General features: G+C 39.0%; 1 pseudogene; it reads right to left on the reverse strand.

The window, feature by feature from the left end:
* Positions 1-696: 696 nt before the first annotated feature.
* LOC144254506 (interleukin-7 receptor subunit alpha-like) lies at positions 697-25,002 on the reverse strand (annotated as a pseudogene).
* Positions 25,003-25,234: the final 232 nt, after the last annotated feature.

Consider the following 25,234-nt stretch of genomic DNA (forward strand, 5'->3'; position numbering starts at 1 on the left):
TTGGGGTGAGTTTTGATTTAAAGAATGATTCTGCACTTTATAATTTGTTGTGGTTTTATTTTGAAAGCCAACCTCTAGGTTTCCCAAAAATATGATTTTCTGTTTTGTTCTCTGTGTATCCCTAATACTTATCCATAGTTTGCCCCTTATACTAAGCATTCAATAATTATTAATTTAATGCAAATGTTGGTGAATCATGGCCTAACACCTGTTTTTGGCCCAACACCAAATTTGGCCTAATGTCTGTGTTTTTGAATAACATGCCAAGATGGTGCAACACATTTGTGCAATGTCTATAGCTGATTTTCTGCCACAGGGGCTGAGTTGAGGAGACAAGACAGAGACTCTATGATATAGTAAAATCTTTTCCATATGACTGTTTGTGGAAAGTCTGCCAGTCTCATTTAAAAGACAAAATTGTTACTTTCTTAGTGTTATTTAAATGGGGTTCTATTTGTGAAAATCTGATTTCCTCACTACGTCTCAGGAATGTAGAGTACATACAGACCATGACAGTTCCTGTGTATTCAGGGCAGCAGCCTAAGACAATGAGATAGCTAACTCAGATTCTCCCAAAACTTGTATGTCAATCAAAATCATTCCCAGTTTGGCCTCATGGTTAAGGTGGTGGTATTTGTAAAGTCTGGCTCACTCCTTAATAATTGTTGAATAGTTTTTTTTTAAGCCATTATCAAGTCAATTATCAGGTCTACTGCCAGGCTGAGAGTAGTCCTCTCTGTAACACACAGACTGTGACTCCTCGAAGACATACTTCTGCTCGTATCTTCAAAGGAACCATGGAACCTGCATTCACTCATAAAGCAACTGGGCTTCACAGTTTTAGAAAGAAACTACAAGGCTGTCAGATGGTGATTCTAGAGAAGCTGAGTTATAAACTTCTGTCTTGATTCCCTGTTGTTGGTAGATTGGGTCCATTGGCCTGTAAAAATGGCTAAGTTAATAGAGATGAAAAACATCTCCCAGGGTGGGAAGCCAATTAGAGTTTATGAAAACTGAATGACTCAGTCTCATCATTGTAGTTATCGTGAAAAGAGGCGGTGGGGTGTTTGTACCAGTCTAGAGTCTCCTCTTCAGTATTGAGGCAGACTCAGAGACACATGGTCTGCGTCAGTTTTAGAGCATGCTCTGGACACCACACCCAGGGGAGACTTCAGAGCAAGAATCCAGCTGAAGGGGACACAGCCCGTTTCTCCCCATCTGTTTGGGCCTTCTTTTGGTGTTTCAAAACACTTCCCGAAAACAAATAAAGAGTGATGATTTTTTTTTTTATCAGATAATCATTTGTGTCCTCATGTCTAATCGTGTTTAGAATATTTGGTTAGAAGAATTTTAAGTAAGCTTTATTCCTAAATATTGGTAGATATTATGTACTCAGCTGAAAACCCTCTTTAGAAAGCTCTAGTTGCAAATTCTCATGAACTAAGCAGATGTTCAAGGATACATCACAAACTCTGCCTGCTCACAAATCTAGATGTCATAAATTATTCCTAGATTCTCACGTAGTGGATGAATAATGGGGTGATGTCTCTTTAAATTCTCTTGTTTATCATTTAAGTGGACTATCATTTTGATTGTATCTCTTTCCTTTAGTTGTGAAGATGTAAAAGAACAAAGTGAAGACACAATATTTTGGTACAGCATGTGCTAGTTGGCTCAGGGGATTTCCACTGGTGTGCTCACCCACTTTGGGTGGGGCGGGAGATGGTGAAAGGGCCTCAGAGAGAAACCTAAATTCAGCATGTGGCGCTCCACGGACAATGAGAAGGGTCGCCAGTCCTTCTAGAATCAGAATGTGGGGGATGGCAGACAAGAAGGGTGCTTTCTCTCTTTCCTCACTCATTTGTTGGTCCTTTGAAACTTGGAAAAGCTGAGGAAGACCTTGTTCCACCTATTCCTCAGATGAGGGACATTTCCTATATGGCACTGTCATTATTGTTTGTCGGACAAGAACAAACAGAGAGAAGAAAGGAAAGTCAGGAAGAGTCTGCAGGCCACCTGAGCATCCAAGCATGGGATCAGGAGGCACGTATCCGACCATGAGTGAAGCAAGGCCCTGCATGGCAGTTTCTGGGACCACCTGACTTCCCCCGGGTTGTGCTCTTCTCTCAAAACTTCCTTTGGTCTCTACCTTTCCTCTACCTTCTGTTGTACATTGTCTGCTTCACTCTCATGACTTCCTATGATGTGGTGAATCATTGAAAAACACTCGATTTTCTTGTTTCTCATCTGCAAGCAGAACACCCTGATCTCCAGCTGAGACCCCTATTGCTCCAAGTCTCCCTGCCTTCTTCCCCCTCACCCCAGTGATTATCATTTGTGAAATGATAATCTGCTCACCCATTTGTGAAATAGACAAAGCACATAAAAATTTTTCTTTTATTTTCATATTGTAAAAGATTACATGATGCTCCTGTATAGCTGGTAGAGACTCAAAGAGTTGGAAAATCTAACCTATTAGTGAGATTTCAGATCCTGTAGTGTTAAAATGAGAGGAGTGTGTGAATTCTTTATTTGATTGTGGTCTGTTTTAACTCAATTAAAGCCCAGTCCAGAAAGATAGAAGCCTTCCATCTTTTTGCCAAACAGAAAGGGCAGAAGTTTTTCTGCGTAAATTCAGGCTGAACGTCTTAAGTTGTTACTTAAGTTCTTACTCATTTTTACTACTTGGACACATCTCTTAGGAACAGAAATTTCACTTCTATCCTTTACAGAAATTATAAATCGAGTAAGACAGTTACAGAGCATTATCTCTTTCAGCACTCATGGGAAACAAACTATTTCCAGAGCAAAAGAAGTTCTGAGTCAGTTTTTAGATGAAGTTTATTTCATAGCCCTTACACATTTAGTAGTTGGTCCAGAACAAGAATATTGAAAAGCCACTCGCCCTGTGCTTGTGTATTGAAAGACAGAACAGTGACACACAGCAGCAGCCTATCGCAATAGGAATATTCTGGAAAAAACCTGATATTTGAAAAATACACGAGAATACCCAGTCTACAAAATCTGTCTTGACTACTCCTTGCTGCAGACAACTTACCTTCTTTAATGAAGCAATTGTATTCTTAAGATGAAAAACAATTTTTGGCCTCCACCGTCCTGGGGGTTGGGAGGCCTGCTCACTGCAGTGAATGGTGTCACTCAGCACCAGGCACTGAGTAGTGAGGATGGTTGTAGGGGAACCTCCTGCAGTTCTGGTCCTACAATAATGTCTTCAGCATTTTATCAATAGGTGCTGAATCAGTCTCTAGGGCTCAAGGGGGAGTCCCAGCATTGTGACGTTTCACCTCCAGGAGCATAATATGTTCCTTGTTGTGGCTCTTCTTTCCTTTCCCTTTCCTCCTCACCCCAACTCTTCTGTCCTAGGTCTTGGTGTAGTCTATGTTCTTTCTGGGCAGATTTTGAAATGTCACAGTTGTTTTGCTTTTACAAGATTTCAGCCTCCATCTCAGATGCAACAAGAATAGAATGTTTAAGTACCAACCTTGTCCTCTTTGATGTGCTATGAGAAAGTGAGTGCTTTGATTTCAGAACATGCCCAACTTTTGATAAAGGTTTGAACAACACACACTGATCCTTGGGGAGAGTGATGTGCCTGTTGACAAAGCTGACTCTGGGTGCTTCTGTGATTCTGAGCTTCTCCCAGCTCAGACTCAAGCCCTGGAATATGCCTGGTGTCAGGCCTCCAGTGGTTTGGGGGAAATCTGGACAAAGTGACCACATGTGTGCCCAGGCCAATTCCTCTCTTCAGAGTCTCTTACCTGTCTTTACAGTCTGTTCTGAGAGACTGCAGCTGAAGTCCGTACTCTCCCAGCCATATCCCAGCCCAGACCCCTGGTAGCATCAGCACTTCAACTTTAAACCTCCTCTTGTCCTTTTGGAACCCAAGACCTATGTGCCACTGAAGGTCCCATCGATAGCTCTAGTGTTCTATATTTTCCTGAACAAACCATGCAAAGTCAAGATTTGAAGTGACCCTGAGTGATACTCTTCATGAAATTCCCCCAGAGAATCAGCTTGTGACTCTAAAACAGAAAGAGCAAGGGGTCTGTCTGATGTGACAATATATCCACCTTTGTTATGTTGTTAAGATTATAATTGCCACTGAGAACCTTTCCATGAAAATGGTAGTGTATGGCTGAATTTTAGTTTCCCACATTTGAACCTTTATGGTTTTATTTTATTGTCAGCCTTAGGAAGCTCTGGTGTTCAATGCAGCCTTTTGTTGCCATTGCATGTACTACCTGGGCTCTGCTGTTGAAACAAGGAGACACAGAACAGTGGCTTTCAAAAAGATGCAAATGTATTGGTTTTTCATAGTATATGATCCAGGGAAGGAAGACAGCTCTAAGGTAGTGCCTGCATTCAGAAACCCAGTCTCTTTCATTTCCTGGGCAACTGCTCATGTGTTGAGTTTGATTTAGGAGCACCCTGATCCCATTCCAGTCAGTGGGAAGTATGTCAAAGGAGAAACTGGGGAGAAGCCAACTTCCCTTTTATGGAGATGATTGGGAGTTACTTCTGGCTCATGACCTAATGGACAGAAACCCCATGGCCACGTTAGCTTCAAGGGAGGAAGGTAAATGCCATCTGAAGAGGAGTTGCTATGTGCCCAACTGAGGCTGAGTTCTATTAGTTAGAGGAAGGAGGGGAGAGTGTGTTCTGGGAGAATAGCCTGGGCAAGAACGGTACACTCAGGGGTGATGTGCATGTGAGTTTTGTGGACGCCACAGGCAGCAGTAGCTGCCTTCAATTGTGGAAGGAGGGGGGAGGCATTTGACCTTGGGATTTAGGGATGAGTGAGCCTAGATCTGGTTAGGATGGAGCTTGCACTTGGCCAGTGAGGAGGTAAGATTATTCATATTTATATTATAGCCATTTTTCCTGACCTCAGATCTCTGATCCCAGGATGTTTTCAAGATCATCAAAACTCTAAAACCAATGTCCCGAATTGGTAATCTCTGAGTCTCCTGACATTCTAAGTAATATGTAAGGGGAAAAGATTGTTTTATTTTTTTATACTCTCAAAAGTATAAGTACGCCGCAATCTTTCAATATGACTACTCCCCCAACAAAGTTTTAGGTAATTTCTTCCCCTTCTTGTGCTTGTACATAATGTGGAGTTACATGGGTAGTATATTCATACATGAATATAGCAGAGTTATTCCCAATTCACTCTACTGTCTTTTCTATTTCCAATCCCCTCGCTTGCTCCCCACTCCTTCCTGCCCAATCCAGTGAACCTCTACTCTCCACCCCCTCAATCTATTGTGAATTAGCATCCACAATTCAGAGAGAACATTATGTCTTTGGATTTTGGGGATTGCCAGTGCCTCTTATCTGCATTTTTTTGGTCTGCAAAAGGGGATTGGGTGGGGAATATTTAATTTGGCCGGATATTCTGCAATTAAAGTACATGGCTCAGTGTCCTTCACACAGGGATTTAGTGCATGTAAGTTTCTTTACTGCCTGATTTTTCATCAAGAGCATAACAAATATGACTAGCGATATTATAAGATATTGTGCCATGTGTTCCCCTCTTCACATTAACTTTTATACCACAGTCTTCTCCAATCAGGTATCCACAGCTTTCTGATATGTTCATATTAGAAAGCAATTTAAATTCATGGATTTCAAGTTCAGAACCCACACACTCTAGAGAAAAGGAAGTTTAGAACAACTGTGTTTGAGGCAAGACATCCCGTGCCAGTGCATGTGTGTGTTCACATACATGACGAAGAGCTGCTGAACTGAGGAGGGAGAGGGAAAAAGGGGTCACAGAGAACAGCTTGAATGTTGACAAGCACTTATAAGATGGAGCCCTCATCTTGCTGCACTGCGAAGTAAACTCAAGGAGAGGAAGCAAGTCCCAGGTAGGCTTGGGGGATGCTAGAATACCAGGCTTCACTTATTGCCTGCATGCTGGGATGTGGCCGTCCCCATGGTGTTCCTAGATCATCAGGGTCCTGGAAGACAAGAGACGGCACTTAGGGTGCAGTATAGGAAGGATCAAGCTAGACTTATTGAGTTCCAGTGTGCCTAAGAGTGTTTTAGTTGCATAGCTTCCCCAACCTCCCAAATGAAAGGTCTACATTGGTGCTCTGAGCACATTCCCAAGTCATGTTCTGTGGCTCTTCTGATCAACATTACCTCCTACACCCCAAGGACAACTGTGTTATTTTGGGAAAGGAGACCTGAGACAACTTAACTGTCCTTCCTACCTACCTTAGAGAAAGTTTTCCCTAGAGGGGTCTTAGAGAGACCAGGCATTGAAATCCCAGTCAAAAATGGTAAATGGGATGTGGTAAGTAGGTATTTTGTTGAGAAATATCAGGAGCTAGCAGAAACGCCCAAGGTAGTAGCATTAAGACAAGTTGTACCATTTCTGAGCTACTAAAGACCCAGTTCCCCCTGTTCCCTTATTCTTCATAGAAGGGACAAAGAAAGTGGAAACACACCCTTGGGGGAAGTCTTAACCTGTGGTTATCTGCACCAACTCCATCTCACTTTCTTGCCCACACTTCAACACACAAAGCATTGTAGGGGGAACAAGGAAACCTTACAGCCATCCTCACCTGCATAGTTGACTGCTGGAGTTCTGAAGTGGGAACTTGGACTCCATTCACTCCAGAAGCCTTCATAACATTCACTATACGGTATGGATCGGACTTTAATCTCATACATTGCATCAGGTTGCAGTTTCCTCTGCAGGAGGGTCAGCTTTGTGTTGGATGAATTCACGTGCTAAGGAGAAAAATGTGCCAATATATTTTTAGGATGGAAAATGAAGTGTTGCCTAGATCTTTCAAATCACTTCAAGTTCAGTTCCTTGAGTCACATAGGCACCCTCTTGAAGTTCTCTCATATTTGTCAGACTAAGGAGCTTAAATACATAGAGGGCTCAGCAGCAGAATTAGGGACAGAGGCTGTGAGCTCATAAATGATGCATGAGCGGCCAAAGAGAACAGTGATAGAATAGGTCTTTATACAGGTGGTCATGTCTCCAAGCTTGGGAAGAGGTAGGTCTTTCCCAGGCTCCCAGTTCTTCCTCACAATTCAGTATCTTCTTTTTCTTTCTTTCCCCTTTCATGTGGCAAGGGGAGATGACAGCATAGTTTAGTGAGCAAGATAATTTTCTTCTAGAAAGATAAGATTTTACATCTTGAATATCAAAACAGAGGCAATAGCATTCCCAACACTGTGTATTATCCTTAAGGAAGGAAAAGTAAAGGAAAGGAAAAATTTGATTGAAAGTCATATTTCATTGTTTGCCGCAGTCTGGCTGGGCACAATTCAGGAGCCACTTGTCAAACGAAACTAACTTTATTTTTAGAACTACAAAGCCAAACAAAAAAGCTCCTCAGGAAAAAACCCTCAGAGCCCAACTCCCATCACTGGCTTCCCACAAGCCTCTCACCCCCACACCAGCCTCTCCACCTCCCACAATCCTCTTGCTCTTGAGGCCGATTGGCTGGGTCGCATGGGCGGAGCCAAAGAAGTCCCCCAATGAGCATCACGGCAGAGGAGCCAATCAGCTAGATGTTGCTGGGGCCGCTGTGAGCCAATCATCAGCTGGCAGCTGGAAGTTTGCTGGCAGCTGGAAGTTTGCTGAGGGCCCCTTTGGCTGTGGCTCTCAACAATTGTTATTTACATTTATATATGTTTGATTAATTTTCTTATATTTACCAAATTTATATATTTCTTATATATTCAATTTGCCATTTTTTAATTCATTTGTCTATGGTGATATTTGTCTCTTTCTTAATGATTTATAAGAGTTCTTTATATAGATTTTAGTGATCCATCAGCTGTAGATGTGGCAATATAATCCTAAGTTTTAAATTGCCTTATAATTTTTATTATTGTGTGTTTACATAGATAAATGTATGACAGACGGTAGACTTTTGACTTATTCCCCGTCCCCCCCCCAGACAGGAAGCTGATTGTCTTGGAGGCATTTATCCAAAATTCTTCCTTTCTCCACAATATTTGTTTTCCATTTGTACAATTTTTAGATGAATAATGGAAAACAGTAGGATTAATGTCATTCAGTCCCTCTCCATGTGTGTATGGGGTGAATAAAAGAAGGGAGCCAGTGTTTGGGGCAGGGAGTATGTTTGTGCAATGTTATTTGCATACTGCAAACAAACAAGGGTGGTCCTGGCCTGAGCAAGGAGGGCAGTGGCAGTAAGTAGGCATTCTTTCAGTCCCCAGAAAGAGAAGGCATCCTTAGGTAGTGCTTTAAGATGAACCTGATACCTGGAATCTTCTACATTTCTTCCATTTCCTTTCAACTACAGCCAGATAGTCCAACCTCAGAAAACCATGAAGAAAGAGACTAAATAACCATCCAGATAATAAAGAATTAATATTAAGTTCAATGACTAAGACCTCAGACTTGAAAATAAAAAGAAAAAGAGATGAATCTGCCCTCTTCTCCTTACCTCATCATGCTCCCCAAAATTCTCAAATCAAATTGTAGTCACATCTTCTTGCTAACTATTCAGAGTGTTTTGCCTAAGAGTGTGGTACTAGGCATGGCACTTTTTGAGGGCTTTGCATTGTGAGGATCCATTTGGTCTCCATTTATGTGACTATCTAACTGAGCTAGAAATGTTATAAAGACAAAAAATAGAGTAAGGGCGGAAAAATCAGAGCAAGACAAGGACAGGCTGGGAAAGATGCATGCACATGGGGCCTGAAGCTGGCACTATATTGTGAGCTTCTTTTAGTAAAGGGTGCGTTCTGAAAACAAAATTATTAAGACTTCCTGGAGTAAATGCACTTCTGCGACAATAACTTATATAACATTTAGAACTTTTTATTGTGCAAACATGATTAAGCTACATTCCATCCAATCCTTTTTATCTTTTTCCTGGCGGTAGGCTATGTCATGCATTAATTGTTTTACATACTTCTTCTTCAAGTGTGGTGTATCAAAAGTCACCACAAAGTCATTGACTTCCTCAGGAAGATGACTTTTATGTCAAAAGGAGCTTCTGGTTTAACTGGGAAGGGACAAAAGAAATGAAGTATGTCTATAGAGTCATCAAAGAAATAATCATATATATGGGTGTGAGTGTGTGTGTGTGTGAGACAGAGAGAGAAAGAGAGAGAGGGAGAGAGAGACAGAGAGAGAGAAAGACTGTATGTGTATGTGTGTGTGTGTGTGTGTGTGTGTGTGTCTGTGTGTGTGTATGTGTGTGTGTATGAACCAGGAATGGATCCCAGGGGAATTATACCATTGAGGCACATCCCCAGCCCTATTTATATTTATTTATTTATTTAGAGACAGAGTCTTACTAAGTTGCTTAAGACTTCATTCAGTTCCTGAGACTAGCCTTCAACTTATAATCCTTCTGCCTTGGCCTCCCCAGTTGCTGGAATTATAAGTGTGCACCATCACAACCAGCCTAATAATTACCATTTCAATAATCCATCTATACTGAATATCATTCTGACCATTTTCAGGTAGGAAACTAGCTAACTAGTCAAAACTATTTCTTATTTTTCCTGGGTTTAAATCCAGACTATATTTCCCAGCTACCCTTGTGGCAGGGTATGAACTGAGTGATGTGTGGAAGTGGCTATACCAGCTCCAGTCCTGGCCCAGAAACACCCTCTCCCTCCCCCGTGTGATTCCTGTGTGGCACTCCCCTTCAGTCATTTGGAGATATGTGTTCAAGATGGTGTAGCTACAGGATGGAGGTACCCCTGAATATTGCTTAGAGGAGCACCATTCACAAAATGGGATGCGATTTTGCTTCTGATGTGAGTATGCAATGGACTTAGGGTATCAGATATCATGTGTAGGGACTTATTTGTTACAGCATCCAGTGCAAATTTCATATTTGCAAAACCTATTCTCTTTACCTCTGGAATATCAGAGAAGGTGTTACTAAATATCCTCAAGCAAGAAGTCTCAAGGCTCTGAGTTTTCATTCTTCCAGTAAGACAGGGAGATGGCTGGGACCTTGCACCTCATCTTGGCTACCCAGAGTGAAGTGCCTGCATGCTGGGCCTTGCTTGTAACTTCAGAGTGGCCTCAAAGCTCTTCTTTGTCAACCTCAGCTGCATTAACTCTGAGCTCCTCTTGGGCCTCTTCCTTCGGCCTGCCTGCCTCACACAGTTGTTCTTAAGATCAAATGTGCTATGTAAGTTTAGCTGCTGGAGGCAGATAGATAGGGATGATTTCAGGCAGAACAGGTCCAGAGAAAGGTATTGGTTTCCCAGGAAAGCAGCAGCATTGGACCTCCTCCTCATCTTTGATGTGAGACTGCTGTGTCTTGGTTTCTCCTTTATTAGAGTCAGGGAATTCAGCTTTCTGAGAATGGGGCCACTACTCCTGCATGAATGACCTGATCCTCTTGTTAATGAGAGGGTGTGTAGACTCCTGTGGAGCTATTTGAGCCAGTCTTGGTAAGCCAGGCTCCTGGCCCAATCAAGTAAACACTTGTAGAGTTTGCCCCAGATATTCTATTAACTTGTGGTACTGGGGTGACATGGCCTTAGAGGGACTGAAAAACAAATGGCTTCTTCTTTACCCTGGGGACTTTGTAGAAGGGGTACTTTTTATTTAACCCTCATCTATACCATCTAAAGCAAAGATGACCTAGAGAGGGTCAGGAGGAAAGAAAGTGTGTGAGGAGAAACAGCCCCACAGAGGATCCCTGTGACCCTCTTACACCTGCCTTCATTCACATTCTCAGCAAATGCTTCTGAGACTAAGGCCCTGCTGGTCACTGTCCCCCAAGGACTCTGAACAATAATGGAGCAGCTCAGGGAAGAACAGAGGAATATTGATTGCACAGCTACTAAGTGCTGAGGGACTTGCCTTCAAACATTAGCTGCTTAGCACCCCTGTCCTTATGGGGAATCTGAACATCAGGGAGACTAATTAAGTTCTGCCCCCTGTTGAGTGGTTGAATAAGATGTGAGTCCAGTTCTGTCTGCTTCCTAGGCTCACTCTTCCTTCAGCTTTGGTTTCTCATTGTGTGATCTCACACTGCCTTGTCCAGAGCTCTCCAGACAGCTTTGCCTTTAGCCAAAATGGATCTATGGCCAAAGGAGGAAAAGGCGTTCATTCCTGAAGCAACATCTAAAACATTAAGTTATTCTTGTACAACCCGAACATGTCAATCTATGCTGCCATGCACAGTGGGAGGCAGAATGCTGTCACTTATTCAGTGTGGGACACCTAAAGGAAAGGATGTAAGAGAGGCAGCTGGTGGTTACAGAGGTGCTTTGGCTCTGGGGCATAATTAGGAGCATTCATTTTAAATTCAGTTAAACTGAAATGTCACAGTAGGAGCTAGGAGAAGATGTAAGTCTGCAGGATTTTCCCCTCCTGCTTGCCCAGGAGCACTTTCCAAAGCCCCAAGAAAGACACATCACCCCTTTCTCAGGATCCTGTGTTGTCAGCTGTGTACCACCATACTTCCCATTCCTCCTCAGATGAGAATTGTCAGGTGTGCAGTCTGCTGTTGGGGCTGTGCTGAATGTGGCACTCTTTGGCATTGAGCACATGAGATTTGGATCTGAATGTGGGTGTGCTGTGAGCCTTTATGTGCATGCAGGGACTTGGGTGCTGACATGGCTTTGTATAAGAATGAGCTCTCCCCTGGTGTTGAGCCCTCTGTCAGAAGGCTCTGTCTTCTCTGTCCACTCTCAAAGATGGTAGTTCACATTTGGAATGTAAATGGTGAGCCTTTAAATATGGCGCCATTTTGCATTGCTCCAAGTGGATATCCATCCATATAAGTCTGGTCTCCAAATGACCAAAACCCAGGTGGCTTATGCCTAACTCAGAGATGTCCTATTGGTATCCTCACCTTATGAAGTGCTCTCACTGATGTGGCCAATGTTACTGTCTGGACAACAGCACAACCATCTACTAATGTTTCCTTTTCACTATATTTACTCCCATCCCCAAGATAATTGCTCACACAGGGAACTTCTGCTTTCAATCTTTATTTTTCCACCTGACTGAAACAAATCTGAGCTAGGTTTCTCACTCTTTCTTATCTCTAACGAGCACTGCTTTCTTACCATTGATTTGCCTTTTGCTGGTGAAATGTGTCTGAGGAGAGGGAAATAAAGAACTATAGCATTTAAGTTTAGCAAAAGAGTGTATGTGTTCAATAATTTTGAACATTTAACCCCATATATATGTATTTTATCAATGTATATGTTTTTATATATTCATACATAGAAATATTTTCACTTATAAATCCCCAGAGGTAGAAATAATACAGTTGATTTTCCACTGCACCAATTCAAATTGCAACTTTACTCAAATCATTCATTTTTAGCAAAATGCAATATATCTATTCTATTTCAGATCAGATTTTCCATGCTTCCCTCTTCATTAAGCCTCTTATGAAGTTGTGATACTTCTCACATCATTTTGGCTGGGCAATGTTGCTCCATTGTTTGATCAAATACCAAGTAAAATTGTCTTTTAAAAAACCTGAAATGATTACCTTCCACAATGTGATAGGGATCAGTCAATCAGTAGAAGGCCTTAAGATCAAACAATGAGGTTTCTTGAAAAGAAGCAAGTCTGTTTCAATAATATAATATAGAAGAAAATCTGCTTGAACTTTGTGCCCTGCATAATTTGGACTTATGACTATAACATCTGCCCTTTATGTGATTTCCCAGCCTTCTGGTTTAGCCTGCAGATTTTAAACTTACCAGCCTCCACAATTACATTAGGTAACTTCTTCCTTTTTTGTGGTTCCAGGGATTGAACCCCAGGACTCATGCATGCTAGGCAAGTACTCTACCAGAGAGCCACATCCCCAGCCACATATACTCCAACTTCTTAAAAGAAACCTGTCTCCTCTCATCCAAACACTTGTCGATCTGTCAGTCTGTCTGTCTGTCTATCTACTTACCTACCTACTTACCTACTTATTGGTTCTCTTTCCATTGGAGAATTGTGGCTATTATGGAAGGCATATTTACTTTTACAAATAGATGGATAATTGAGCAAAACACATCAAGAAGGAGAAAACAAGGAGAAAAAGGAAAGGGCACATATGGGTGGAAAACAGGAGGCTCAGCCACAGTTGGACACTACATACTGAATTACTCTTCCTTCAGGAACTGAACACCCTTTCATAGCTCATCTTGAAGATCCACAGAAATCTCAAATAGAGAAAAAATCGTATAAGTGATAGATTTACATTTATTTAAAAAAATGCCTTAAAGAATTTGCTATTGTCTATTATAGATTGTCTCCACAATCGCCCTACTTTAAACACACAGGAGGATCAAACCAGTGTCTACAGGTATCCCACCAAGGACAACCATATTCCCTTATACAGCTGCTTACCTATTTTGGCTATATTCACTTCTTGGCAAGTTAAAATCTTTTCTGCAAGCTTCACGCATATATTGGTGTTTCCAATAAGTAAAAACTACTTTTTCTTGATAAAATATATGTCTTGTAGCTTATTCAAATTGAGGCAATTTACCCCCAGAAGGGAACCACTGTGGAAACAAAAAAGCAATCTATGTTAATTTAGCTAGGAATTGTGTATCAAAGAGAATAATATTATAGGTATGTTTCAGCTTTCCTGTTCTTAGGGATGTGGCTCAAAAGAGAAAAAGAATAAACTAAATTGAGGTGGATTCCTTTCACTATTTTTCTCAATGATTTACTTAGACATTAGATGCAGATGTACCTGAAATAGTCCAATCATGCCCCCAGATTCCTATATTTTTATAATAGATTATTGAAAAATAAACACTTTGTTTAGGCAAATATGAAGATGCTTTTGCGATGTCCTCCAGAAATACTAGCTAGATGTAAGGGCTGAGAATCATTAACCAAGAGAATGAACAAAGGGGAAGCTAAAGAAAATGCTACAATAGTGTAAGAGTTATGTACATAAAAGAACATACACTTAATGGATAACTGATGGGATTTTTGTAGGTAATTTTGGATGATGAACCCTAAACAAAACAGATCAAGAACAAAAAACAAAGATATAAATGACCAATATCTGGAAATAACAGGCGATATTACTATAGTTCATGAAGCATAATAAGAAAATTTTAAAAATTTATGCCTATTGGGACTGGATTTGCGGCTCAGTGGTGAAAGCTTGCCTAGTACAGGTGAGACACAGGGGATGATCCTCAGCACCACATATAAATAAATAAAAACAAAGGTATTGTGTCCATCTACTACTAAAAATATAAATATATGTGTATATATATAATTTATGCCAATACATGTGAAACTTTGACATAATAAAAAATCTTATAAATACAAGTTAGTAAAACTGACCTACATACAAATTAATCTGAATAGTTCTATTTCTTTAAAATAAATTATACTTTTTATCAACAAACTTCCCTAGGAAGTAAACTCTGAGATTGTTGATTATAGGCTGGTGAATTCTATCAGGTGTATAAGAAAGAAATAGTGCCAATGTTACAAAAATTCTTCCAGAAAATAGAGGTGTTCATTCTGTGTGTTAAAAGTAGGCAAATTTGGAAACAATTTACACTAGAAAATAGCAAAGTTGTCTAAGGCAATTTTTAAAAATCAACTTACTTTTTGAAGGTAGCTTAAACATGGAATCAAAACCTGTCAAAAATATTATACAAAAGGAAATCTGTAGACAAATGTATGCAAAAATTATTTTAAACTATTAAAATAAAAATGTACGCAAAATTCCTCAAGAAAATATTAACATATTGATGTTAACAAATATGGTCAAGTAGGGGTGAGTCCCAGGAAACCAAATATGTTCAATATTCACAGATTAATCTATACAACACCATTTCAATAGAGTAAAAGACATAAATAATCTGTTCATCTTCAGCTGATGAAGAAAATGTACTTGAAAAAAATCAAACATCCATTCATGACAAAAACTCTCAGCTACCAAGGAATTGAAGGTTACTTAATAATAAAGGGCATTTTACAAAAAAAATATATAGTTCATCGCATAAATAATAGTAAAATTGTGAACATTACATATTCTCCTAAGATCAGGATAAGCAATAGAGATCCCCTTTCTACATTTCTTTATTTTTAAAAATTTTTTTGGAGGAGGGTACCAGGAATTGAACTCAGGGGCACTCAACCACTGAGCCACATACCTAGCCCTATTTTGTAGTTTATTAGAGACAGGGTCTCACTGTCTCAATTTAGCCCCTCACTAAATCGCTGAGGCTGCCTTTGAACTCAGGATCCTCCTGCCTCCACCTCCTGAGCTGCTGGGATTGCAGGTGTCTACATTTCAATTTATAGTATATCAGAGATTCTAGCCAGTTCCTAAGGCAAAAGAATCAAACAAAATGTATTCTGATTAGAAAGGGAAAAATGTACTTCTTTTATTTGCACATTTATTCACATAAATCTATAAAGAACATCCAATACAACTGTAGGAACTAATACATTCATCAAGGCCATTAGACAAAAGTTAATTATATTTCTATAAGTTAATATCAAACAATTAGAAAAGGAGTTTAAAAATGACAGTTCCATTTATAATAACAATGAAAACATAAAACACTTAAAAATTTATAAAAGTTGTTCAAGGCTTTTGCATAGGACATTACAAAACATTGCTGAGAGCTATTACAGGAAAACTAATAAATGGAGAGATGCTGATGGGTTGGCAAATTCAAAATCAATAAAATGGATGATCCCTAAATTGGACCATATAATACTAATAAAAATCTTAGAAGAAACTTAAAATATTAATAAGTTGATTCTGAATCTTATGTGGAAATACCAGAAACTAGAATAGCCAAAGTAAAACTGAAACAAAATAAAAAACAAATATGGATGACTCAGAGCACTTGATTCAAACTTACTAAAACAAACTGTGATTATCAGAACAATGTGCTATTGACATAAGGACAGATAAACTGATGAATAGAAAGCGGAGTTTAAAATAGACCAACAGGCTCAAGTTTGAGGTTAAATGATTTTGAATACAGAGACCCAATAAATTCAATGAGAGAAGGGAAAGTCTTTTTGGCAAATTGCCCTGAAAAAACTAAGTAAATGTGTGGACAATAGAAAAATCAGTTCTTCACAATTACATGAATGATACACCTACATGTAAAGGCTAAAATTATGAAACATTTAGAAAAAAAAGAAAACAAAATATATTTCCAATTTTGGGAGTTGTGAAGACACAAAGAAGCACTAAACATAAAAGAGATATTGGACTTCATTAAAATAAAAAGGTCTTGCTTATTAAAATACACCAGTAAGAAAATGACAAGATGTAGGGTGGGGTGGCAAACCCCTGTACTCCTAGGGAGGTTGACAGATGTAGTGCATGCTCTAGGCCAGCCTTGGCAACAGAGTGAGATCCTGTCTCAAAACTAAAAAACAAAATTAAAAAAAAGAAGAAAGAAAAAGAAAAAAATGAAATGATTCTAACTAGCAGAAAATAGTGGCAATTCATATATCTGACAAAAGATTTTACCCAAAATTTAATATAGAAGAAAAGAATGGTAACAATGAGACATTATAGATATATTAATTAGCTTAACAGTGGTGATTATTTCACAATAGATATGTATACCAAAAACCAACTTATATACCTCAAGATCCTAAATCTATAGCAGGTTTCTGGTATTTTCAGAATTTAGGAAGAATCCAAAATGGTATTCTTAGCTCATTGCAACTTTTAAGAGGATAAGATTATGGCAATGGGAAACAAAGGACAACCATCTGACCTTCTTGTGAGGCTGAGCAAACTTTTAGTGGGTCTGAACTCCTGAAGCTGGAAGTTGTCCCATGTGGAAGGAAAGTCCTGCTGAGAGGTTAAATAAACCCAGCAGATTAGAAGAAGCACTGTGTTTAGTGATGTTGACCTTCAATTCAGGTGATTGAAGGAAATAGTTTCCTCTGTGAGTAGTCCTCCTCAATGCAATCCAGTCTAACTCAATAGAAACAATTTACTTGCCAAAATTTTTTTGAGGGGGGTGGGTACTGGGGATTGAGCTGGGGAGCTATACCATTGAGTTACAGCTCCAGCCCTTTCATTTTCTAATTTAAGATAGGGTCTTACTAAGTTGCCTAGAGTCTCACTAAGTTGCTGAGGCTGGTCTTGAATTTGTGATCCTCCTGATTCAGTCTCCTGTGTCTCTCAGATTACAGGCATACACCACCATGTCCAGCCTTAAGACAATTTACTTGATTGTTAAAACAATTTACTTGATGTGTTGCTTGAGTTAGGAATGATAGAGCTATGTTCTAGATCAGCATAATAACCACTGCCCCATAGTGGCTCTTCAACATTTGAAGTATAGTTAGTTCAAATTACAATGAGATCTGAGTATAAACTATATACCAGATTTTGAATATTGAGTATAAGGAGAATTAGAATATCTCTATTTTGTTCATATTGATTAAATGTTGAAACCACAGCATTTCAAATATACTGAGCTCAATAAAACATATTGTTAAAATTAATATTTTACCTATTTCCTTTTCCTTTTTATAAATGTGGTTATAAAAATGTTAAATTACTGATGTGACTCACAGATTTCCACAGTGCATTATATTTCTGTTGAACAGAACTATTCTAGGGTATTTGGGGGTAGAGTTGGGGGAAGAAAGAATATAACAGATACCAAAGTAGCCCTATAGACTGGTGAAATTGATCCTCTAGGGCCTTCCAAGGGAACATCAACCCTAATCCACAAGCACAAATTTTCTTGTTCTGAAAGCAAGGAGAGACTGCTGGAGATCATGTGATCTAATTTTTTTCACCTCAAATCCATAACCCTACAACTCTTTAATCTTGCATATAGTTCAGTATAGGTGATACTTATCTCCTGCTGAGGCAAAGACATATTTACATGCAAAATATTGAAAAAAGCAAATTAAAACCCAAACAAAACCTGTTGCTTTCATTCCTCACATGACTCTGAAAGAAAGAATCAATCTCTAAGACATTAAGCAATTTTAAGGGTTAGTATAGCTTATTTTACAGAGGGCTAAATTCACAAGCCTTGGCAGATAGTTAAACTTAGATGATCAGGGTGCAGCCTGCCACTGTGACAGTAATTGATGAGAACAAACAGTGACATATATGAGGTGGTATTTGTAGGCGGTATGTGGCAGTGATTGTGTTGCCCCAAGAATTTGGAAATAAAGGAAGTAAGATCACTTTGGGAGAGCTGACTGTGAAAATTATGCACACAGGAAAGTGGGGGGGGGGGTCCAAAGAAAAACAATTACGGAGTCTAATATAATAAAGTCAATGAGAGAAGGACTCCTACTTCAGGACTGAGGTTAAATCCCCCATTCAAAAAAAAAAAAAAAAGAATTGCATGGAGACATATCAACAAATTCTATATCTATTTCTGTGTGAACAACCCTTTGATCATATCTTTAATGAAAATAAAACCACACTCTAAGATTAACCACCACTTACAGACACGTGCCATGTGGCAGACACTCAGTCCTTATCCCCATGCAAGGACATATTCATGATGAGAGAGCCTAAGTGACTCCTGTCACATAGCTAGTTCAGTGTTGCTATTTGGATTCTGTCCTAGGCACCACTATCTAGAGCCTCTTCTTTCCCACTCAGGCACCAGAGATCAGGCTAGAGTTTTGGTGACTGAAAACCTTTTCAGGATCTACCTGCTTCTTCACTCCAGTGAAAGTAAATAATATTGCTTTACCACCCACTGGGCCTCTTAGTCCTTTAACCTCTACCCCAATACCAACTCCTATAGGTTCTGAGCCCTGTATGAATCTTTAGATCTTTATGAGAGTTGCATCTGTCAATGTGAACTAGTCAATTGTCATGCTGGTACTGAGGCACTGTGAGCTTGGTTAATCCAAGCCCAGGCCTGAGATCAGATCACTGAACACTAAGTCAATCAGTTTCTCAGTCTAGGAAAGTAGTGGCCACACCCAGGGCAGGTGCTAGACCCATTGCCTTCTGAAAGATGGCACCTGGCATCTACCAACAATTCCAGAGGTATAAGAACATCAGCATGTACCATTGTCAGTAAATACCAATTTCTTCTTAATAAATTATATTAACTGGAACAAATGATGCAAAAAAATAGTTTAATTGTGGAACATAAACTTAGCTTGACCCACAATCCACCACTCTGTTTACCTGATTCTCAATGCCTCCACTTAGCTTTAGAGGTGCACTCATCTATAGCTTCAGGTGTAGATACCTGTTAGAAAATTGGCTGCTCACTTAGCATTACTTTATTTACTTAGGAGTTTGTATTATTTACTGTTTCCTATTCATGTCTTAAGATAATCCCTTTCCAACTTCAATACCTGAATTCAACTGGAAAACCCAAATGCAGGCTGTGGACAAGCAATATCAAGAGACTTGTTGAGGGAAGTGGTCAGGTTAGCTTAAGTGGGCAAGGAAGTGTTCACACGCTGAGTGAAAGTGGATAGGATGGTCAGCCTGGCATGGTTAAGAGAAATCCAGGTGTTCACAGCAGTCCACCAAGTAACTGGTTGGAGCACTGAAAGTTAAACCTCTGTGTGGTGGAGTTTTGCCCATAAAAATGAGCATATCATTTGAATGAACTGTTTGGCTGTTTAAGCATAGTCTAGTTGTGGCATAGATTTTGGAATTTGTAGATTCTTATTCTCTCTGGAGAGTGTTATAGAAGTGAACTACTAAGGGCAGACTGAGAATAATCCACGTTTTTCCAAATCTGTGACTGTATTCATCCAATGACTGCTTAAATAGATTCAGAAGGTACTCATAAATTAAAGTAAGATGAATTTCAGAGTTTATCATGACTGTATACATGGTAAGAGACTGCCTCAAGTCTTTACTTTTTATATTGGGGGGGATTTTTTAAACAAAAGTATTTTTTAATTGATGCATCATAATAATACATAATAGTGGGATTTTTCATTACATATTCATATATATATATATATATATATATATATATATACAATATAATAATATAATTTGGTCAGGTGAGTGAATCTTGAATTACTTACCTCACTAGGGATCCCAAAATTAGGTGATGTGATATGAAATTGGAGTTAGCCACAAGTCAGAGTTTCACATTAGAGTTTGTTTGTTTGTTTGTTTGTTTTCAAGTCACAGAGTTAGTAACACTCAAACTTAGGAGATGACTTTTGGGGGAGGAAGAAGATTAAGTTCCCTGGGCTCCTTTCCTACTTTTAAACTGAAGCCTTTTGAATCCAAAAGCCATAGTGATTCCTGTGGATTTTGGCAAAATTTACATTGAGTAAACCATCTGAAGCCAAACTGTGTCAAGAGGGTGAAAGTTTTAAGTGTACATTCACAGAATTATGATTTAATTTCTAATCCATCACTCATACTGGGTGTTCACTCTGAAGGCTATCTGTGTTTTAGACTGTTTAATCACCCCCACCTTCCTATGAGATTGGTTACCTTAATTTTTTTGGTGAGGAAACTGAGGCTTACATAAGTTATATAACTTGTTCCAGGTCAAAAAGTTAGTAAGCACTGGTATTGGGATTAGACAGCAGGCAATTTCACTGCAGAAGCACTTGAAGATAGTAGACCGCTTCACATTGGGCAAAGAGATTTTTTTTGAAGGCAATATTCTAGAGGAAGCAGGATTTAAGTTCTGGTGTGGAGTTTAGAGGAATAAAGAATCTGCAAGATCCACAGCATCATTTCCTGTTTCTTGGAACCTGACACATGAACAGTAAGCACTGCTTTGCTTCACTCTATCAGGAAAGGAAGGCATTTGAGGAGGCTTTTGGAAATTCCTTAGACTTTAATATTTGATGACAAATGGTGCGACATTCTTTGTTTTTCAAGGAATGAAAAGAACCCATGGAAAGAGAGAGGGCTTTTCTTTTAAGCACTACAGAAACCAGGTTTCTCACCATATTTCAAAGTTCAAATTGGTGCTGTTGATGTGTGGGTTGTCAAAAGCACAGGTTAGCGAGTGCAGGGGTCCACCCACTTCCAACTGACTATAGCATGAGAATGACAATAAGAGTGAGCTGTCATCTGGCTCTGCATCTTCCACATCCCCTGGGGAGGGACAATTATGCAGCTGTTAATGAGGCCAATAGATGCATCCTCTTAATATATGGCATGACCTTAGTAAAATGACAGATTTTTGTGGGAGACATGAAGGAGTGATAGGATTTTTTTCTAAAGAAGGAAATTCCAAAAGCAAACACAAGATAAAAAATTTGAAACAGAATTGAAAATCCAATATGCAGAGTTTTCTATGAAAAAAAATTCCTTACAGTTAATGACTTCCAAATATTTGTAAATATTTCAATCATGGAATCAGTGTATCATAAAACTAGGATGCAGTGAGCAGACTATTTCTTTTATTTTAACTAGTATATCTTATATTTGTCACATTGAAAAAGTTGTCAAAAAGAGATACTATACTATCACCATTCATGTGTTTCCTAATCTAACCTTTGACTTTATTACTATCTTCATTTATTTCCTCCCAAGAATTTTTTTTTCAAATGAAAGATGAAGGCTATCTCATGGTCAGAAGTTCACTCTTTTAAAGGGTTTCTTTTTCTTGCACCAAAAGGCATCCCAACTAAAGGTAGTACTGGCATCTGCATTGTGAGACAATTTAAGGCATTTTGTCTTAACCCACTGAACAAGGCAAATGTGACTAGAAAATTAGATCTTGTAACTGCTCTAAGTATTACTTTTTCTCTTACAGATAATTTTTTTTATTCATAGTGTTTCTTGGAGATATTTGAAAAATTCTGCAAGAAAGTTGGGAACCAAGGATTTTTTTTTTCTGTAGCTCCTTTTGGAAAGCACAGTGTGTCAGAGAGCTGATGTCCTAAGCTAGCTCTTGGACCCTAGGACTCAATAGATACTTTGTATGCATATTTCACAATATTTAATAGAAAAGTGAGGCTAGAGAACTCTACCACAAAATGTGCTCCTGGTAAGACCTGAGGAAATCCAGAGTTATCAGAGCCATTCCCAGAGTGACCAAGTGTGAGTCTATGGCTGAGGTATTTTACTTTAATTGTGCTAGAAATTTGATGCCTCTATGGATTTAAAATCTGTACAGAGTCTACCAAAATTGAGCCTCGGTAGAGTGAGAGAAGTCATGGGCTGATCAAACTTTACCCTCTCTACTTAAATAACCCAGTAGCTCTGTGGGGAATGTTAACCATCTGTCTATGAATGGACCAATCAGGTGAGTGACAGGTCTGTTCAGGCCAAGAGACCAGTCGCCAACAGCCAGCTAGACAAGAGCTGTGGGTACTGCTCACCACCCCAGGCATATACCTTTCTGACCATCCCCAGAGTCTGTCCAGTTCACCATTCTAACAACAGCAAGGGTCCTACATCATTTCATCAGACCATAGTCCTCCTCCTAATGACAGTGCTAAGCAGTGATGTGGTTCACCATTTAGGGCTTGAATTCCAGACGACGATCATTTCTAATTTCACAGATGTCGATCTCCTTCCCTGAGAGCTGGCCCCTTTCTACATGAAATGGCTCTGGGTGGTTTGAACCTACTTTTATAGGCAGTTTTCACACTGTCTTGATCTTTTCTCTTTGGTCCTTCCACTATTTCTATACAACAGAACATATATCACTGTTTGGATTCAGACATCCTGGGGTCAGGTTAGTCCCTAATTTTTCAATATACAAGATAAGCCAGAGAGAGCATACACGAGTAGCTGACAGGTACTAGTCAGGACTTCCACTGACCTCACACATCCAGTCTGGCAAAGGGAGGTTTATCGTATAATATACCCACAATATACAAAATCACTGCACTTACAGTTTACAGTTTTTCCTTCACTTAAAGTGACTATGTTTTAAGACAGAAGTCATTGGCTATTTAATTGGGTGGGATTGCTTTGTAACCACCACCACCAGCACAACAAAACATCCCCTTCAATGACTTGTAAAATTGCATGGTATTTGGCAGAGAGAATGTTCTTGATAGGAATTTTAAAATTCTTATGTAAAAGCAATGTATGTAAAAGCTAAAACTTTTGGTGTCATTGATGCACAGATGTGATTTTAACCCTGTCTAGTCTGTGTAGCTGTGGTCTCTGTCAGGTCACACAACTCCCTGAGCCTCACTGTACTGATATGTGGGCTTACGTTGTAGGAGTCACTGAATGGATCTATCCACACTTAGAACTCTGTAATCACTCATCAAGCGTAAGTGTGACCAGTGTCATATTTCTGAAGAAAGAAGTAATAAAAAGGTAAAATTGGAATTCTGATTCTGAAAATATACATGAAAAAGTTGGAATTCTTTTAAAAAAATTAGCAGTTTTATCACTATGGTTTTGAAATTCCACAGAACTTGTGAGTACAGAGTTATCTAACATTCTTTTAAATATTTATATCATTAATATTTAAATAAGTACCTAAGGATATACATTGACATTTTCTAAGCATAGAAAGGGAATTGAATATGTATTATAGGCAAGGTAGTGAGACTTAGAGACCTCTTCCTACTGAGTGGAATTAGCTGGTTAGTGGTTTAAATGGTTGGGACCTTTAAAAATATTCTTTTGTATCATGATCATCCTTGTGGTTATTAGATGATCAAGCCGACCTTCAATAAGGAACAGCTCATTATTATGTGAATTCTTTATATTTCAAACTGGCACATATTTTCATAGGTCATGTAGCTGGATGGTTACATATCTCAAAAAACCTGAAATTTAAAAAGTTGAAGTGAAAATTCAGCTTTATAAGTTAGAGTTCTTATTTCTTTGTGAAAACGGATGACCATCACGAAGGGATAGTGGGGCATTTTGTATCCAAGGACAATAAAGTGTTCCTCTGACCCTGTGCAAACCCAAGGGAACATTCTTCATGGGCTGATCAAACTGATAATGATCATTCCTCATAACTGTCACGCTATGAAAATGTCACCCCTGTGACTCTCCTTTTAATGAGAAAATGCTAGGGTTTTCCATCCTTGGCAATTACTAAGTAAACTGACTCAAGATAGCTAAACCAAGGAAGCATGACTAAGGAAACATGACCAGAAACATCTGAGTCATTAGGTTGATGTGTTGATATTGTCTTTAAGGAAAATACTTTTCCTTACAGAACATACTTTTTAAGTCTTAAAGTGAAAGAATTTAATTGGGAAAAAAAATTTGGTGGCCCAAGTTCTTGGGTGTTCCCTGCTGTTGCTAGACAATTCCATCTATAGTTTTGTTGTAATTACAATGTATTTATTAAGAAGCCAGAATCTGTTTGTAGGTGTTGAGCACTTTCGGCATTCCAAAGAAAATTATTCCATATGATTAAATTATTGAACATGGAGGCAATTATGTGTATTTCAATGAGCCAACACTCTCAGATCTGTATGTTATTCACTAAGAATCTAAATGAATCTGTCAAGCCCAAGTATTTTGAGTAAATGTTCTCACGTTTTTGGTTGACTACTACGTTCTAGACACTGAGGTGTTGTTGATATAGCACTGGTCAATGCAGACAAAGCTATTGTCTCTGTATATTATATTTCAGGAAAGTTTATGCTTTGGGAAACTCTTAAAAAATCAAATGAAACAAATTCAACTTAATTTCCTGACAAACCAAAATCATCTGAGAGATATTTTAACAAGCCTTGTTGTATCATCTACAGCAGTGTTCTAAGAACAGAGGCATCACACTAGTCAATGTGATTGACCTGAAATTTTGAGGTCTGCATTTTGAGATTCAAGGCATTCCTTCTTGACAATTCTGAAGCCTTATATGCCACCCACACTATCGTTCCCAAGCTGTTGGTTAGAACATACAAAATGTCTGATGACATGTTAAGTTCTTGAGCTCCATACTAACCCAGTGCCCAGTTCAGGTTTGTCAGGGAACTGAGTAACCTGAATCTTATGCTAGAGATAATCCAAAATCCTTAAAAAAAAAAGTAAGAAGTGACTCACCATTCTGTGCATAGCCACTTTCTCCAGAAAAGGCTTCAAGTAAAAATAAAACCTTACCAAGAGGTGTACTTAGAATTGTCATTCTGAGAGACAGGAGAGGAGAGAGCTGAAGTGTGAGGTTGTGTGTAAAAATGAATGAGAGAGAGAGAGAGAGAGAGAGAGAGAGAGAGAGAGAGAGAGAGAAAAAGAGAGAGAGAGAGAGAGAGAGAGAGAGAGAGAGAGAGAGAGAGAGAGAGAGAGAAGAGAGAGAGAGAGTCCACAGCTCTATACTTACTTAACCACAGATGGGGAAGTATAATCACAGCATAAAAGAA

The sequence above is a fragment of the Urocitellus parryii genome, chromosome 1 (assembly GCF_045843805.1).
Source record: "Urocitellus parryii isolate mUroPar1 chromosome 1, mUroPar1.hap1, whole genome shotgun sequence".
Taxonomy (NCBI): Eukaryota; Metazoa; Chordata; class Mammalia; order Rodentia; family Sciuridae; genus Urocitellus; species Urocitellus parryii.